Here is an 18,837-nt window from a genome sequence, read left to right on the forward strand (position 1 = left end):
TGACAGAGGGCAGATAACATCATTTTGGTAATGTGCACAAGAATAGGATACCACTACATAAAGTAAGATATTGATTTGTTACATGTCAGTTGCACTGTGGTAACTGTTTGAGTTTACCACAAAACACCTAAGAGGTAGCTTATCCTTCAGAGAAAGAGAGACAAGGCTGCCTCACATCTACCAATGAGGCAAGATATGCCAGTAAGCAATAGCAGTGGAACAGTTAACAGTAAATCCACTCCCTCCTGAATGTGAAGTCCATGACTGTAAAGACCTTCTGAGACACGTGTAAAGTCCTTGATGATTAGAATGTACCAGTTTCTAAGCTAAGCTGGAAGCAAGTGCCCATCTTCAGTATCAGGTTACAGTGGTAGTTTTGTTCCAGGGCCAGTGAAATTTTACACTGAGAGCATCAGCTCATTCATACAGCCACCCAATATTTGGCAATATGTTAATAACTTCAACCCACATTTAGTCTGCATTGTGGATTGGAAGCAAAACAATTCTCCTCAATTATCTCTTGCTTTGGCTTATTTTGCTGTAAATAGTTGTTTTCTGTCATTAGGCTTGGAGGCAGAGGACAAAGTAAATAATGTTGTTCTGTTCTTTTCGCATTTCCATTTGTGGATATGAAATATATTTGGTGAGATGCAAAATTATTATTAATGGAAATAGTGAAAGGCTGGGCTAGCAACAAGTAAAGCTAGAGATTTCACTTGCAGCACTTGTGCACAGCAAACAAAAGGTCTGGGCACTGTTGTAACAACCACAGAAACATTACTAGGGAAGAAGCTTTCCCTGCCAAGTTCACACATATATTAATGACATCACCATGAAAGATTTCACAGAATCATAGACTAATGCAATGGTTGTGGTTGGAAGGGCCCTCTGGAGGCCATCTGGTCCAGCCCCTGCTCAAGCAGGACCACCCAGAGCAGGTTTCCCAGGACCATGTCAAACCAGCTTTTGAAGGTCTCCAAGGAGGAGACACCACAACTTCTTTGGGCAGCCTGTGCCGGTGCTCCAACAACCACACTGCACAGAAGTGCTGCCTGGTGTTCTTTTCACCACTTACAAGAGCCTGGCTCCATCCTCTCTGCAGCCTCCCCTCAGGTATTTACAGACAGGGATGAGATCCCTCTGAGCCTCCTCTTCTTCAGACTGGGCAGTCCCAGCTCTCAGCCTCTCCTCACAGGACAGGTGCTCCAAGCCCTCCATCACCTTGGTGACCTCCCTTGGACTCTTTCCTGTACGTCCAGGGCTCTCTTGTACTGGGGGGCCCACTACAGGAGAGATTTTGCTCAGTATGCTAGAGAGAAACTTCTTTGGACAAAGTGTTCATTTCTGGCACAGACAATACATCTAATGTCTGCTCCCAGAAGTGGAAACCTAAGCATGTCCACACCCCTCAGGTGCTGAGACCAGCCTCAGTGACATACAGTGATGGCTGGGAATACTTGGACTGCAGCTCCAAAAGATGTCATTTTGCTGTGGGAAGTATGTCTAACTCAATAAGGACTAATGAAGGAAATATACATCAAGGGAGTTTGCAGCTTCCCCGGATTATAAACTTTCAAGTGCGGACAGTGACAGTCTTCTTGTCCTTTTACAATGCTGCTGCTGCAGTAGCACTTTCCAAGTGACTAATAGAGAATAAATAAAACATTTGTACTGATAACTTCATGGGGTATCCTGCTGAAGTCACAAGACTGGTTATATCTTCTGTTATTTCTGTCCAGCCAAGTATACATTTCTAATACAGATTAATAAAAGGATACTTGTAATTAGGTGTAGATTAATTTCCCTTAACTAATTATGTTGTGTGCACTAGCCATTAAGTTAACCATGTTCTCAGTTTCATAATGTTTTCATAAAGCAACCAACTATTTGTTACATACTTCCCATTTTAAAATGACCATGGTTAAAAGGGCAACAAGAGCTGCCTATGAGAGAATCCCCACAATCTTGGGGATTGTATACCATCAGTATACCATTGTCTTGATTATCCCACAAGAAATATATAATACAGCATGCCTGTATGATCTTGTTATCTCAGTACTAGATAGGACAAGGGGCTTAAAAATCAGGACAACAGGACCTATTTCTTATAGCACATCCTCTAAATAAAAGGCCTGAGGAGGGAGTGAAAACCTCCTCACTCTGCTCTCCTTTGAATGAGCCAAGCAATAGAAATCATGCCAAGCTATCTTGTGATCCCTGGCAAGAGAATTAAAGCATGAACTTCCCACCTGTGGCCCCTTGCCTTCACCTGGGGGAAGGGAGCCCTGTTTCCACCAAATGCTGAGGAGATGAATGTTTTGTCTCTGCACAGGCTCTCCTGGAGGTATGACACTGAGGGCGCAGCTCCCTTTCCCTGAGCTGTGGGTGCTGCTGGTGAGTAATTGCCTTAGCTAAGCCCGGGCTTTTCACACTCTGGCAGATATCACAAGTTCAGCTGTAATCTTTACTAGCTCAAGTGTCTCTTCTCACACAAAAGGTCTGGAGTCACAGTACCTTTCAAGTGCTGGTTTCTTTTTCTACTCCCAGAGTTTGTGATGTGGCCAGATGCAGTGGTGTGTTACTTGGTAACAGACCTGCCTTGACCACAGGTACAACACCATAAATACATAGTTGACCTCTACAGACATCATTCTGCAACATTACTTCCCAGAAACACAGTGTAGAAAACCCCCACTGGCCTATTGGACTCACAGAAATCTTTGGAGTTCAGAATGCAAGTCAGCAGCAGGGCAAAAGGATCTATGACAGCATTTCCAGTTGCATCTGCCTTATCTGCCGGGATTTGAAGCAATTCTGAAAGAATTATCTCAGAGATTTTACAGAAATATAATATTTCACAATCCACGTATATAATTCACAGAGAGTATGCTTGAAACACAGAAATGTTTTTAAAGATGGACAGACATAAAAATAATCACTTCAGTACAATCCATTTATCCCTTCTTTGTTGCAATCAAATTTCAGTACCTCAGAGCAAACATCAAACATTTCATATTACTCAGTACTTTTACTGCAGTAGATCAGCATTTCTAAAAACATCTAACACCCAGTGTCCTGTCTTAACAACACTAAAACATCAGGATTCTTGGACCAAAATTGGGTTATCTATCATGAACATGAGACAAAATAGACTGGATACATGCATTTGTTCATAATGCAACTTTTGTAGGAAACATCAGGAAGGCAGGCAGGCAGGCAGGAAGGCAGGCAGGAAGGAAAGGAAGGTTGGTTCGTAAATATCTTTGCTTCTCTATGCCAAACAAATGCTAAGGAAATGACAACACAGCTACAAAAAAAAAAAATCAACTTCCAGAAAATTTGGAAATTGATGAGGCAGCTGAATTATCCCAGTGGAGTTTGGAAGGCACCTACACTTACCCTGCTGGGAGCTAATCACACCTCTTTTAGCAGCTTTGCACCTCCAGTAATATAAAGCCGATATACAATCAGATCCAGTGTCAAAACCTACTCACCACCTCCAAGGTCTGAAGCTCTATTAGGAAATCATTTTATGATACCCAGGAATTCATTCACACCTATGCTGAGCATTGCATGTCCCTGAGAGGAAAGCAGTTATGATTTCAGGGGTGCTCCACTGATGAGATCACACCCATTAGCAGTCAGACAGCTCTCTAATGTGATGTCAGTAAATAAAGTACTCCACAGCCTCCTCAGGGAAGCAGAAGGTAGGAAAGGGATGGGGAGCACTTCTGCTTGAGGCAAAGGTGACTGAAGTGAAGCAAAGTCATCTCTGTTTGGAGATGTGGGAGCTGTGCTGAGGGATTCAGAGTTTAGGGCAGGGTGAGCAGGCCTGACTGGGGCAGGAAGATAAAATAGTGAGCGTATGGCAGCAGGGGCACAGGCAAGGAGTGACAGGCAGGCAGGGAAGCTGCTCTCCTACCATGCTCCTCCTGCTGCTGAGCGGAGCTTTCCCAGACAATGCCTATTACCACCCGGTGATTTATAGTCCTCTCTCTCAGATGAACCAAAACATGTGTCTCTGCTGATGGACTGTGTTCTGCAAAGCATGAGGTTTTGCAGTACAGATGCTCCATGTTATCGCCTACAAAGCAAATGTGGGAATATTTATCTGTTTTTTATAATACAACAATATATTTTCCCAGATTCTCTTGACTGAACACGTTGCTAACAGGAGTGTGTTCAGCTTTCCTTAATGCCTTTGGAAAAAAGAGAGAAAATATTAAAAAGCTGAAGACTCAAAGGTAATTTTTAAAAAGAAAAACAAGCTTTTAACTCCATCTGTGATTCTTTGTTCTCACGACTGTTCTAAAATCTACATTACAATATTGCTCATTAGCTGCATTTTATTAAGCAAGTCATTACCCAGAGGAGATTGGTCATACTAACTGGTCGGTTCATCACTATAATAGAAAACAAACAATGTCATACCATGTGAGCAGGCATAGTGCATGCTAGTAGCTGAATGTAAGCCCTCTTTATGGGATAGAAGTTGAGTCAGATATTAAACAGCACTGAAGTTCTAACACTCAGGAGATTGATGGAAAGTTTGCTGTATTTGTTTCAAAGTTTATAAGAGCATCTTCCTTAAACATTCATAAGACCATTTCAATTTGTACAGCTTATTCATTGATAAGTGTTAATAGATGCCAGGAAGTCAGATCATTTGTCATAAAATGCACTTCCTTATAATGCTTTCTTAAATTGGAATTAAACAGATCACCACAATCAATTCTTGGATATATATATACATATAACTTGATGTGTGTTTCTATTGATTCTCAATCTCACTGACATGAAGCAAACCTATTTCATTTTGAAGAATAAGATATCTCAAAGACTTCGAGAATCGTCAAGTATATCTTAACCACTAGAGGAAATGTTTTTGTGAGAGTCTGTTTTAGAAATGGGCCACTTTCACATTTCTATGTGTTCAAACAATTATAACTTGTCAGTTTTTTTGTGATCCTTTGTCACTTGAGCCTTCTTGCCACAATCACCAGGATAGTTTGCTTGACTATTAATGATGTTCTCCCATTGTCTCACAACTCTGCTGCTCTTGCTCTCAGGCAACTAAGTCCATGTTTCATGATTTTTTTCTACTGAAATTAGGCTGTACCTGCTTTGCTTCCTTTGACATCTGTACTACTTTTGAGGCTTTGAAAGTATACCTAGAATAACAATATCTAGCTACTAAATGTAAATGAGTAGATTTCTTTGAAATGTATATATGTGCTACTAATAAACGTAATTCTCAAACATTTAGTAGAAAGTGCAGCAAATACAGATATATGTACAGTATTTTACAGCTGATAAGAAAAACAAATTAAATTAGAAAAGAGTTTAAAATATATCATGTTTGAAGGTAATGTTCTTATCATTAACCTACTTTGAGCTATCTTGATCAATTCTAGGCTCTACTTAAAATTATATAAAAAAAAAAGGGGGAAAGAAAGAAAAAAAAAAGAAAAAGAAACAGAATTCATCACAGCAGATATTTAATTTTAATATCTTCATCTGTTAAAAAAAATAAAAATAAAAAAATAAAATAAAAATAAAAATCTGTTAAAAAAAAAGGAAAGAAAGAAAAAAAAGAAAAAGAAAAAGAAAAAGAAACAGAATTCATCATAGCAGATATGTAATTTTAACATCTTCATCTGTTAAAAAAAAAAAAAAGTGAAAATAAAGGAGAAAAATACAAAATAATGCAAATAATAAACCAACCTGCATTTAAGCAATCAATGCAGCTGCAAAAGGACAAGCACAGTTCTGGCAAATATTAAAACAAGATTACAGCCTCTGACATGTTGAAATAATCCACCTGACATACTCATCTGATAGTAACCTTACTGTAGTATGACACTTTGTTTTGGACACAAAATTTCAAGGAAGATATGAACCCATCAAAGAAAGAACAGTAGAGTATGACCAAAAGTCATATGATGTTACTTAAGAGGAAAACAAATATAAGTTAGAACAATTATAAAATAATGAGATGATCACCTTACAGTACATAAAAAGTTGTCTTTGGAAGGAAGAACCTACTCTTCACTGGTAGGCAGTAATGTGTTTAAATAACAAAAATGCAGATTACAGTTAGACATTAAAGAACAGAACGTTATAGTAAAGACAAGCTCTGGAATAGATTGCATGGAGAGATTGTCAAATTATTTACAGATCTTTAGGAAAACATTGCCTAAATATTTTTTGGAGGAGATCTGGTAGAATTAACCCTATCTTGTAGTAGTGCATGGAATGGAAGGCCATAGCTTTTCCTATGATTCTATGTTCTTAATTTTAAGCATAATATGTACTAGATTCAGTTGGTCTTTAATTTGCGTTAAATGGTTTCCTGAGTTGAAACAAACCTTGAAAGAGTGAATGAATTTAGAAACCTATGAATGCCAGGCATTCAATAACAAAGGGCATTTTTGAAAGTTTGCTTTAATCACTTCAGTTTCCAAGAACACTATATGAGATCAGCTGCTAACAACTTTGACCAGATGTGCATTATCAAGCAACCTCTGTAGATGCCATACCTCAGAAATATTTGAATTCCTCTGAATTTTCTTGCCTGCAAATTCAGAAGCCATGGACTAAACTAGAATAGAGAATAGACTAAATGCCTTCTTCTAAAACCCCTTTTACAAACAGGATAACACACTATAATCTTGTTATGTTTACTTCTAAAACTGTCTGCTTCCTTCTGATATCTTCACGTGATGTACGAAAGTTTGCATTTCTCAGGCTGTGTTCACATCTTGAAAAGAGATAGGACTTAACCTCCAGAACTTTATTTTGATATCTTCACCATCACTAAACCACATACAAAGAACCCAGACTTCAGGTAATGTACATCAATATAGTACCACAAATGCTTTGGAAATTTGGTAATTAAGAACAGTGGAAGATCTGGCCTAAAACTGTAGTTGAATGGGGAAATGGGGCTCTGCTAAGATTTACAAATCTTGCATAGAGGAATAGCATTCCTCTACGTGGTGTTTTGTTTGTTTGTTTAATATTTCAGTAGTTTGCAGATAACTATAGAAGTCCTCATATAAGCAAGCTTATCTGAGTAATTTTTTGATTAATATCTCCCCACCAAATTTGTTTGCATCTTGGATTTTGAGAACGGTGTATGCATAATCATTTGTGTTACTACCATAGCCTCTGTTTGGTCAATTGATTGTTTTGTTATTGTCTTTATGTCTGCTCATTTATACAAGTGAAATTACCTTGCCATTTTATCTTCTCTCACTGTTTTCTCAGATCATTTAACAATGAGCTACATTTCCCACATAGCCCTTTCAAATGAGATGAAAATGGAGTAAACTATTGGGGAGGGACAGAAAACTGAAAAGTCAGTGTCAGATCTGTACTAAGTAATTTCCTTGCTGACAGTGATTTTTCTCTGTTTTTCCAAAAATCATTGTCTTCCTGGTTACACGCATTTCATTTTTCCTATAAGGTCATACTTCACTGATTCTTTCCTGCAATTTATTTTTATTTCAGTCTGGAAATACTGAGATTGTATTTCTCATTTGCAGGAGACAAAACCAAACAAAAATATATTTTTTGTATTAACCATTAAAATGCACTGAAAATTACAAAAAACAAGTAAGTCATTATATTCCCACTTCTTTGGCCTTTTTTTTTTAATATTATTTACAATATTATTGCCACCTCATTCCTGAATAACCAACATTGTATGCCATAGCCTGCAGTGAGGGTCTTCTTGAACCCTACTGCTGGGTGTGTGCTAGATTGTAGCCCAGACCATTTGCCTGCTCAGGACACACTCACAGTTTTGTATCACCTCCACATATCACAGGCTGGGGTGCCAGGGTAAGCAGTTATTGATTACCCCTCCTTCTGTCCAGGAGGATAGGGAAGAAATTGGCACATACCTCGCACCAACTATCAGAGCATATTATTTCTCCTTTTTGTCTGGATGGTTAGCAAATGTGAACTAAACCAGAGACAGACTGGAAGTGTGCCTGTCTGAGGAGGGATTCCTTCCTTTCACTGTGCCTCAGCGTGGCCCCTATACAGCTGCACTGACATCACTCAGCTTGCATACTCAAAGTCTAACAAGTGTGAGACAAAAGTGAGTTTCACAGGCTTAAAAAATAACAAGTATTCTCTTTCCTGAGTAGCAATATGCTAGTCCTTAAATTATGTAAGACACTAAATTGTAAATGATTGTGCTGTGGCTAATATTTAGGAAACCTGCAAATAAACAGCTGGCCTGCTTGGGTTTTTTGTTGTTGTTTTGTTTTGTTTTGTTGTTTTTTGTTTATTTGTTTTGTATATATCTGTCAACTACCTAATGCAATATAGGAAAGTATAATACCATTTTACTTCATTTAATTAGCTCACATTGTTGTGGGCCTTGTCACATAAAATAAGAATGTTTCTGTGTTCTGCTAATCTGCTGAGTGACCTAGGAAAAAAAAGAGTGAAGAACAAGGTGGGAAGGGGAAAAAACAGAAAATAGCCACTCAGCATAGGCTGTCAGTTGAAGAGTAAGATGATGTCTAGACATAAAATAGAGATTGTCACAAACAATTTCCCCTGAAGCGATGTAGAAGCAGAGAACCAAAATGTGGCTATTCAAGCCATTGCTTTTTCTTAACATCCTGTTATTACAGCACAGCTAGGCCCTATCCTGTAATTAGAGCAAATAATATTATTAAAAGGAGAATCATGTGGAGAGGAGAGGAGAGGAGAGGAGAGGAGAGGAGAGGAGAGGAGAGGAGAGGAGAGGAGAGGAGAGGAGAGGAGAGGAGAGGAGAGGAGAGGAGAGGAGAGGAGAGGAGAGGAGAGGAGAGGAGAGGAGAGGAGAGGAATTCTGCTCCATGATACCTGGTGATACATGTCCTCAAATGTGTCTAAAATCTGTGGCAAGTACTGTGGTTGTGCCCTGGGTAACAGACTGGAAATGCTACATTAACTTCCTCTTTCAAACTTTTCCAGTATAAAATGTGAGATTTATTAATAGACCAAGTGGAACAGTGGAATTTTCCTTTTACATTAAAAAAAAAATTGTTAAAAGAAATCAGTGCTTCTTGCACTTTGGGTTGTCATCAGATTTTCAGATTTCCTGGTTTTAATATAGCATAGGCAATACTAAAACATCGAGCACTATAAATGAATGTTCCTGATGATAGCAACCATGGAAAAGCCTGCACATGGCAACACATGTTTCAGTCCTTCTTACACCAGTCCTTTGGTTTTAAACAAAAGCCGATGACATCATAGAGGCAGATGATCACATCAGGGAAATTGTTCTCTTGCCAGAGGAAAAGCTGAGAAGCTTATGGCAGTTGTGTGGCATCCTTTCTGGCATATGAAAAGGTTAGTCAACAGGCTGGAACTGTGGGATAAGCACCTTATCTTCATCTACTGACATCATCTTTCATTAACTAATTTAGATGGAGGTGGGCATAGAGGCGGATGGAAAGGAATGTATCCTATCTAACTTTTAGCAGTAAATGCAGGTGCCTACATAAAGAGCTTAATCATACGAATTTTTCCCCATAGTCAACAGAATGGGTAAGACAGAGATCTCAGCAGATGTTCCAGTCCATCTCCAGAGGAAACCATTTATCTTCCCTGATCACATACAAGCCTAGGAAAAACTAAATTTTTGGTTCAAGTAGCTCTATCAGATGCCTAAACCTGGGCAGCATTTCTTAGGCCATTACCTAAAATTTTCTTCAGTCAGCCTTTTGATCAGATGAGTTTAGATCATTCTTTCTATTTCCTGAAACAGAACTATTTTTTTCAGGCTGCCTGCAGGTTTGACGGGACAACATTACCTTGTTGGGTGGTTATTGTTTGTTTGTTTGTGTGTTTGTTTTTCTGCATTTGATTTTCATTGGACCATTGGAAAGAAGAGGTTTCATTCAAAGCAGACCCTGAATCCAAAGAAGGGGGTTCAAAATTACTTTCCTTTAATCACCTCTACACTATAACATAAATTTTATTTCTATCTGTTCACTATTTTTCTGTATCAGTAGTAGATATCTCAAAAATAGGGTATTTGAATTGAGACATTTTTCAGCTTTTAGTGTCTCTTAAATCGTTTCACTTGTTTTGATTGAAATTTTGTAGTGGGAGGGATGTTGAAAAATCGAATGACCAGTGAAGTATAACCAGCATCCAAGATAGTGTGAAGAATGTGAGGCTAAATTACTTAGGGGCTGATATATAATACTTTTGTCAGAGACTTATACTTGTTGAGGTATAAATTGCATACAGAGGAATTTTAATGTGTGGAAGTTTGTGGAATTTTGCCATTAGGTTGTTTTTCAGTATGAGCGGGAGAATTTGAACAACTCAGATACTATCCATCATTTGACTGCACATCCTCTAAACAAGTGTAGGGTTGTGTATGGCTTTCTAACAGCCTTCTACCCATAGATACTTAATCCTCCCCAAAATATTCACACTTCTGGATGCTCACCAAGTTACCTGTATACTGTTTAGTGTCAGTGTCCAAAGAGTCTGTCTGGCTAAAAACAGGCATCTGCAGTGCATGTGCCTACTTCTGAAGCTGTTATCCCAATGTCCCATTTAAACCACTGGAGAGAATCAGAGTTCTGTTCATCAGCTCCTTAGGAGATGTCTTCACAGATTCCGCTGACCTAAACCTTTCACTTCAGTTGAACACATGCTTCATTGGCCATAAAGCCAATCTGGGGTGACTAGCTCACATGAAGATGTCTATGATGCTGGTGTCTGAAGTTAGGTGAAAAGACTTCTTTTTGTAGTTAAAATGGTCACAAGTGAACCACAGACACTGTCTACTGCCACTGCAGTACCTGGTTTTGACACAGGCTTTCAGCACCCCTAATGGAAAATATGACTATTTCTCAAGTCATTCTTGGATCTGTATAAAGTAGTGCCATTAATATGACTTGTTTGTATGGGATTTTTGTTTGGTTTTGTATTGTATTGTATTAGCTTGGTTTGGTTTTAATAAATACAGTATCACATACAATGTATGCTTTGACATTTCTTTTTCTGGAAATCTAGTCCCCCTCACTGTGAGACCCTCCAGTGCTGTTCTTGTCCAAAGGAAGTTCCAGCAGGATAAGGGAGGGAGGGAACAACAAAGTCCATTCATTTGACTAACATGTCTGATGTTGCTCGGGAAACTGTGGTTCAGTGGCCTACTACCCATCTAGACCATGGTAATTTAGTAGCTGCTACTTAACAAGTAGTGGGTCGTGTCTATTATTTGCTGAGAACATTATTTTCAAAGATTGTTCCCTATCATGTTTCAAGAATGTAATACACCAGCCACTTCCTGGAAAAAAAAAAAAAAAAAAGATACAGTCCTTACTTCAAAGAGTCAGCAGTGTTAAAGTGGTTTATTTAGCTTGTAAAGCATGATTTACTTCATTTTTCACTGTTGTGTATATTCTGAGGTCTTAGGACACAGGAGAAATTCATACACTGATATCTTTCGCTGCTTGCTCCCATCAAATGGGATATTCAGGTGACTGAAGCTGGTATATGATGTCAGTGATAGGCTCTGCTGCAGGCTAGGGTTTGTTTTGGCAATCAGTCCTTGGGGAGGCTTTCGGCATCTACACGTTAATATTTCTCGGGTCGCATTTGAGCACCAGGAGGCAGCTCAGTTTCTGTCCATGGTGCTGATCTCTTCGGAAGCCTTCCTGGTACTGCTTCTGTAACAAAAAAAAAAATATATATATATATATATATATATATATATAAAGGCAAAAATAATAGATTTACTGGAAACTCAATGAAATTATGGGGAAATAAATGCATAAATTAAATTTTAAAACACTAATTATTGTATTATAAATACCATAAATAATAATTAATTTAATGCTTAATAGTTCATATATTATAAATATTAATTTATGCCTTCTGCCAATTTATGTCTTGAAATTACAACCCAAAACCCTTCTACAAATTACAAAAAGAAGTTAATCAAGAAAATTCATAAATTAAGATAAATATGTGTCTTTCAGTTTTCTTCTACATGCTTCTTCTTATTACTTGTTGTCATTTAACCCATCAGGAAGCTAAGCACCACCACACAGCTATTCGTTCACCTCCACTTGGTGGGAGGAGAAAGGGAATCAGGAGGGTAAAAGTGAGAAAACTCATGGTTTGAGAATAGTTTAATAAGTAATTTAAAAGATGTGCACATGAGCAAAATAAAGAATTCATTTACTACTTCCCATAGAAAGGCAGATGTTTAGCCATCTATAAAAGTAAAGCTTCATCAAACATAACAGTTACTTGGGAAGACAAATACCATAACTCTGAATGTCCACCCATCCTCAGTCATTGTGATGTTCAACCCCCCCTTTCCACCTCTTTCTTTCATGCAGCTTTAGTGCCAAGAATGATGTTATATGGTACGGAATATCTCTTTGATCAGTTTGAGTCAACTCTACTGGCTGTGTTCACCACCAGCTTCCTGTACACACACAGTTTACCTGGGGTTGGTCACTGTAAGAAACAGAAAAAAATCTTGCTGTGTAAGCACTGTTCAGCAATAACTAAAATGTTGGTGTACTATTAACATAATTTAATGCAAATCCAGAAGATATGAAGTGACATAATAAAGATAATTAACTCTATCCCATATCAAATCAGTACATTACTCTAAGCAGAGAGGGTGAGACTGCATTTTGAATACTTACATGCAGATTGATTTAAAACAAGTATATATCCACAAAACACATGTAAAGAAGCATTAAGTCAGTAAGAAGGCAAGTGGGAAGGAACTGAGTTTCAGAAGCACCTCTCATTTATTGAGATAAGTTCCATGAGTTTTATATGAGAAGTGTTGTTTTTATATTGCCCAAAAGTTGCTTCAGATTTGCTATCTTCTACAAAAGCACACAAGTTCTTTTTCTTGTTCTCATTACTTCTAAGAGATGCAGGATGGATAGCCTGTAAACCACAGAGCATGTAATAAATAATGAATCACTTTGAAACATTACTTTTATGAAAAGTCACATACAAGTATGATGTTTACTTGTAATTTGTTTAAGTTATAAAAACACTAGCAGAGAGTGTGACTTCCCTATAAATCTGCTGGAGTACAGGGTAATGAAGCCTAGCTTCTTTTCTTTTCTTATTTTTTAATTTTTCACCTCTGTTAATTTATGAGCCCTTTCCAAAATTATGCTCCAAAGCACATTTTTTAGTAAATTCCCCTAGTCAAATGCATCTACAGAATTGTCACGAGGTTCACTTCAATTTCACATTTTCCCAGTTTCAAGTTCAAGGAACAACAAACAAATCATTGAAAAACACCAGCTTTCTTGCTATTTGCATTTGCCTCCCAAATATGTCATAACACTAATACCTTAAGTATTATTTCACAAATGTGAACTCATTTATTTATAGTTATTTTTTTCCATAAATAAAGCAATAGAAGTAATTATTCTAATTAGAATATGAATTATTCGAAACTGCCAAAGAAAATTGTTCTGCCAGTGTCAGTTGCATTTCTGCTTTAGTAAAAATTACATATTCTAAATTGGAGACCTAAGCTTCTTACAGATCCATAAACATGTTTAGCAAGTCTATGCAAGTTTCCTACTTACTTGTGCTGCTGTGACTCAGGTTTGCAGGAACCATAGATTTTAAAAGTTCACCTGGTCTTTTCTTGAGTATACCAAGGTGACAGCAATTATGACTATGAAGTGGGCTCTATTTTGACATGAAGGCACACAGAGACCCCAGAACGCCTTACAAACACAACCAAAGAGTAGCTCTAGGTAAAAAGTTTTTTTTTGGCCAATAATTGATCTTATCCTACTAGCTTCAAAGGTGCCTCAGGAGATTGGTATTGGACATTCTAATCCCAGTCTTCTTTCAAAATCCTTCTTGCTGTGATCAGATGAAGTTTTGTCAAGTATCTCACAATGTGGAATCATTTTTGCCATTTACACTTTACTTTGCAGACTAAGACTCCTGTAATAAATCTATAGCATTTGGGGACTCAATTTTATTTCTTTAATTCACCCATTTTTTTACATCTTGATCCAAGTTTCACTGAAGTCAATGACAATAATTCTGCCAGGCACTGAAGCAGTCCCCTTGAATTGGGATTACGCACTTACTGATACATAGAAGTTACAAGAGACATTATTCAGAATTTTATCAATACGGATTTGGATGCCAAATATTTTCTGATTGCATTTAAAGTACTAGCTTAGATTAGAGAAATAAAGGGGGGGGGGGGGGGGGAACCATTTTTTTGGTAAAAACATTCTCAAGGTAAAGAGGACATTTTTGTCAACTGTTACGGACATTCTACTGAAAGTATTAGTTAGCTTTGACTTATTGGTTTCAAATACCTACAGGAACTGAATTTATCATTTAAAATTTGTAAACCCGTTACTGGAACCACTGAAATCTACAGGATCAGCCTGATTAACAACTAGTTATCCATAGGAAGATCTGAACTACTGATAGCAGAGCCTGGTTCATAAATAGCAGTAATGGACACCAAAACATAAAAATAATATTTAGTTTAAACAACTTTCATTATAGATGTGGTAAGGAAGCAGTAAAGAATTAAAAAAATAACAAAATGATTAACAAATAAGAAAGAACTATGCTCTGTGTCAAATTAATCTATGTACAGGGTCCTACAAAATGCCCAGGTAGTATCTAAGGTTTACTGAAGCCCTTAAACTAAAATAAACATTTTTACATTGTATCTTAAAATAAATAAATAAATAAAAAATAATAAAATAAAATAAAATAAAATAAAATAAAATAAAATAAATATTGTCATGGTAATCCAGTTGTTTTCCCATTCTGCTCCAAATCCTTTGAAATTACTTTATGAATTCAAAGGGAACACTTTTCTGCTCTTGAAATTTAAGTGTTGTTTTTTTTTTTTAATCTCATGAATTTCAACCAACATGTTCTAAAAGAAACAGATATTCTTCATTCAGCTTCAGCCCAGTGTTATGACAGTCTGCTAGACAACATTTATGAATGTGCATTAGTAAAAGAAAAAATACAAACCAATGTACTTCTCCTGCGAAGTTTTAGATTACTCAGCAATCACAGAATAGTAACTTGTGGTCATAAAAGATTATCCTGTTGAAAACAGATAGCATTTGAGACCAGAATTATTGGCTTTGTGAATCTTATCACAAAATGTGCAAGTTTTCCAATTTTACAGTTTTACATAAATTTAGAGTACCTTTCATAACATCTAACTCTTGTAGAACTTATAGTTAAACAGTGCCTTTATAAATTCCTGAACACTTTAAATACCACATTTCCCTCACATTCCTCCAAGGATATATCTACAATGATATTCTTTTCCCACACTAATTACAAACACTCTGCAAATTCCTGAGAGAAGTAGATGTGTTTATAAAATCATATATCAGATGAATGTGATGAAAAGGATGACTTCAAGGAGGATAAAATCAGAATCATTTTACTTTTTGTTTTCATTTTAGCTGTAAATATTATTTCAAGTTCTCTGGCTTAACAATAATGAAATGAGATATTTTCCATTTTTATGTAGCCAGATGATTTAATTTGAAAAGACTAAATTATATTTCTCATAGATCATTTATAAATTAGATCACAGAATTCTGAAAATGACTGAATTGTGTCCTGATGGCTGTATGCAGCTGGTTGGCCACTGAGAAGCTGACACTTTTTTCCTTTTTTTTTTTTTTTTGGTAATATGAGTGGCTTCTACAATAAGGATTACTTTTCTGATTCTTCTCTGTTAGCCCACACATTTTGCCTTGTGTGTGCTTTTTAAGATACTGATAAGTAAGAACATACAATAATTTTCCTAAAAGAAAGGAACAGGGAGCAAATGAACTAATATGGATGTTTAAATTGATACTGGATAACATTCAAGATAGAACAAATTTTAAATCTCTGCAGAAGACAGGTCTAATTTATTCTGAAAGCCTTAGAAGTATGAACAAACACTGAGATATCATGCCTAATGAGTTAAAAAAAAAAAAAAAAGTTGATTTACCTTATCCTAAACTCCTCACAGACTCAAGTCAATATTTTCAGTTTTTCCCCTCAAGAAATCATTGATTCTCTAGCTGAAATGTATGGGCATGAGTGTAGAGAAGTTGAAACCAAACAGCACCAGCTTTTGATGTATCAGTTTACCCAGTGCCATAGATAAAATAATTTATATTGTTTAGTTTCACTTAATGGTAAAGACTCACATTTCCTTCATTAGATTTTTTCAAGGAAATTCCCATGAATAAATCTCAAGGGGATTTTCTTCTTCTTTTTTTTTTTCCATAGTCTTTGTCTGTTCCTACTTGGTCAAAATTATGCAATAAAAATATTCAGAGTTTCCTTAAAAATGTCTTTTGTAAGATGACAAGCACCACACCTATTAATAATGGTATCATTTAAAGTAAAGCTTAAAATATATCTTCAGTTCATGGTTAACCAAATGCAATTTATGTGTGGTTTCATTTAGTGCTCATCAACTTTACTGTATTTTTTGCATTGAGTTCAGTTGGCTTTCTGATTTCTTATTAGAAGGTGGCATACAGGGATCTATGAAAGGAATCAGAATTACAAACATTTTCACAGATTTCCTCTAAATACTGAAGCTCTATTAGAATAAATATTGAAAAGTATGAAGATGGGTTGTTGTTTTATTTCAGTGATGGTACAGAAAAATCTTTTCTGTAATTTTTTCTAAAACTGCCTTTGTAAGACCATCTCCATGCTATCGCGCACAAGCACACACAAATCTTCCTAAACTGAAATTTGTAAACTTGATGCCTTTGAAAACCTTTCTCAGTTCCTATGATGTTTGGTTTTTTGTTGTTGTTTTTTTTTGTTTGTTTTTTGTTTTTTGTTTTTTTGCAAGACAGCAACAGGAAATTGGTTGGTAAATAATGAACAATTTGAATTCAGACAAATTAATACAAATCCTTCATGACTGGCACTGGGACAATGTAGCAGATTTTAAACTACAGCTGAAGGTGTTTTAAACTCACCTGCTAATCTTTTCATCCAAAAGAATTTTTTTTTCTTGTGTGCTAAACTTAGGACTACAGGCCATCTTCAGCACATTTTAAGAATATTCATATAGTCAGTAATAACACCAAAAGTGTTTCTGAAGCTGCTCATCCTCCTTTGATGGCTTTATCTTTGGTGTAATAGGGCAGTTGACTGTCTCCAAACAGACCTGTGGCCCATTTCTACATCAGTTCACACATGAATTTGTGACCTTATTTGCTGGGGTAAAGCTCTAACATTCTCCACTTACCAAGCACTTTTTTCAGCTTTTGTTTTATATCTGGATTTCTGTTTTCTGAGTGGATATGAGGCTCTAATGTGGTCTAAAGATCATAATACACAGGCAGGCACAACCCTTGCCTTCTCAGGTATGTGGCCACTGGCACACTGTAAGTCATCATACAACTCAAATTGTAAACAGCACAAGTGCTAGCCTAGCTGTGTGTTTCTATGCAACTGTCCACCAGTTCAAAGGTCTTTTACTGTAAGCTTAACAAACGGTGGGTCTCCTTTCAGACAGATTTATTGCTCAGGGATATGTTTCCCCAGAAATCCAATAAGCATTTCAATCAGCTTGATCTTACCTAGTTCAAGACACCCCCAAAAAGGTGGATCCTTGGTAAGTCTGTTCCCCTTTGCTGGTCCCAGCCCAGCATCTTTTCCAAAAATCAAAAGGAGAATGACAAGCATTACATCCAAGTAGTTTGCCAAATAGCTATTTTGTACTATGTCCTATGTTAAGAGTCACTAATTTGTATTATAGTTTTATTTCATTACAGTTATTTTATTTTTCTTACTCTTCATGTAGTTCACTGGTGCTGATCTACAACGCAGAAAGGCCTAAAGGATGTAGTTTCTGTCTCAGGGTCTTCCCTTCACCGTATGTTTACAAAGTACTTATCACAATGGAGATTTGATGTGACTGGCTTCTGGGAACTGCTGGCAATATCAACATTAAATAACGATAACAATACACAGCTTCCTCCCTTGCTTCTCTTTAATTATATACTCTGCACAGTTCAAATATAACAGTTTACCATAAGGCAGTGTATATCTTAGATCTGATTCACTCTTATTTACTCTAAGGTTAAGAAAATAATAATGCAATACAGCTGGTGTAAGAATGAAAAAAAAAATGAACACATTCTATTTTCTCTTTCAATCCCCTAATTTCTTCATTTCTAAATTTTTATGATAGCTTTCTCACAACATGTGTTGAAAAGCTAGTTTACTTCAAGTTGCCTGAAATTTCTCGCAATGAAAGCCTTACTTTTAATTGCATACAACTTTGCCAGGGATCAGGCTACCAGCTAAAATTTTTCATGCCAGATGTCTGACTTAGATTGAATATTGATTTTCTTTTCTTCAGCATTTCAGGAAAAGCAATTTTAATTATTTCTGAGATTTGCATAAACATGGAATAAAGAAGCAGCAGAAATTGACTGGAACCAAATTTTAAACATAGAACACTATAAAAATGCCACCCATTCCCTTAGCATGCTATGTAGATAAAATTATCAGAATCTGTGAAGCACTAATACCATGCACTGAAGAAACACTTGGAGGAAATCACCAATTCTGTTTTCATTATAAAGTTTGAATGAAGTGCAATATATAAGGCCACATGATTAAAGAGGAAGATAAATTAAAATTGTGAAGATTTACTCTCAGTGAAAGAGACAGTCATCTCAGGGAAAAAGTAGTATATGATCATGAAGTTAAAGACTATAATTAAGACAAGATAACTGTATTAATATTTCACACACTATCTTAACTCTGCTTTTCTTATGTTTGTAAGTA

At 36.5% G+C, this 18,837-nt stretch overlaps 1 long non-coding RNA gene across 2 annotated transcripts in view; it reads right to left on the reverse strand.

Moving 5' to 3' along the window:
• Window positions 1-11,361: 11,361 nt before the first annotated feature.
• LOC118253608 (uncharacterized) overlaps window positions 11,362-18,837 on the reverse strand; it is a 107,373-nt gene continuing 99,897 nt past the window's right edge. For both annotated transcript variants that reach the window (XR_004780472.2, XR_004780471.2), the window contains one exon: window positions 11,362-11,696. This is a non-coding gene — a long non-coding RNA (uncharacterized LOC118253608). The remainder of the gene's footprint in view (window positions 11,697-18,837) is intronic.

This window comes from Cygnus atratus, chromosome 1 (genome assembly GCF_013377495.2).
Source record: "Cygnus atratus isolate AKBS03 ecotype Queensland, Australia chromosome 1, CAtr_DNAZoo_HiC_assembly, whole genome shotgun sequence".
Classification (NCBI taxonomy): Eukaryota; Metazoa; Chordata; class Aves; order Anseriformes; family Anatidae; genus Cygnus; species Cygnus atratus.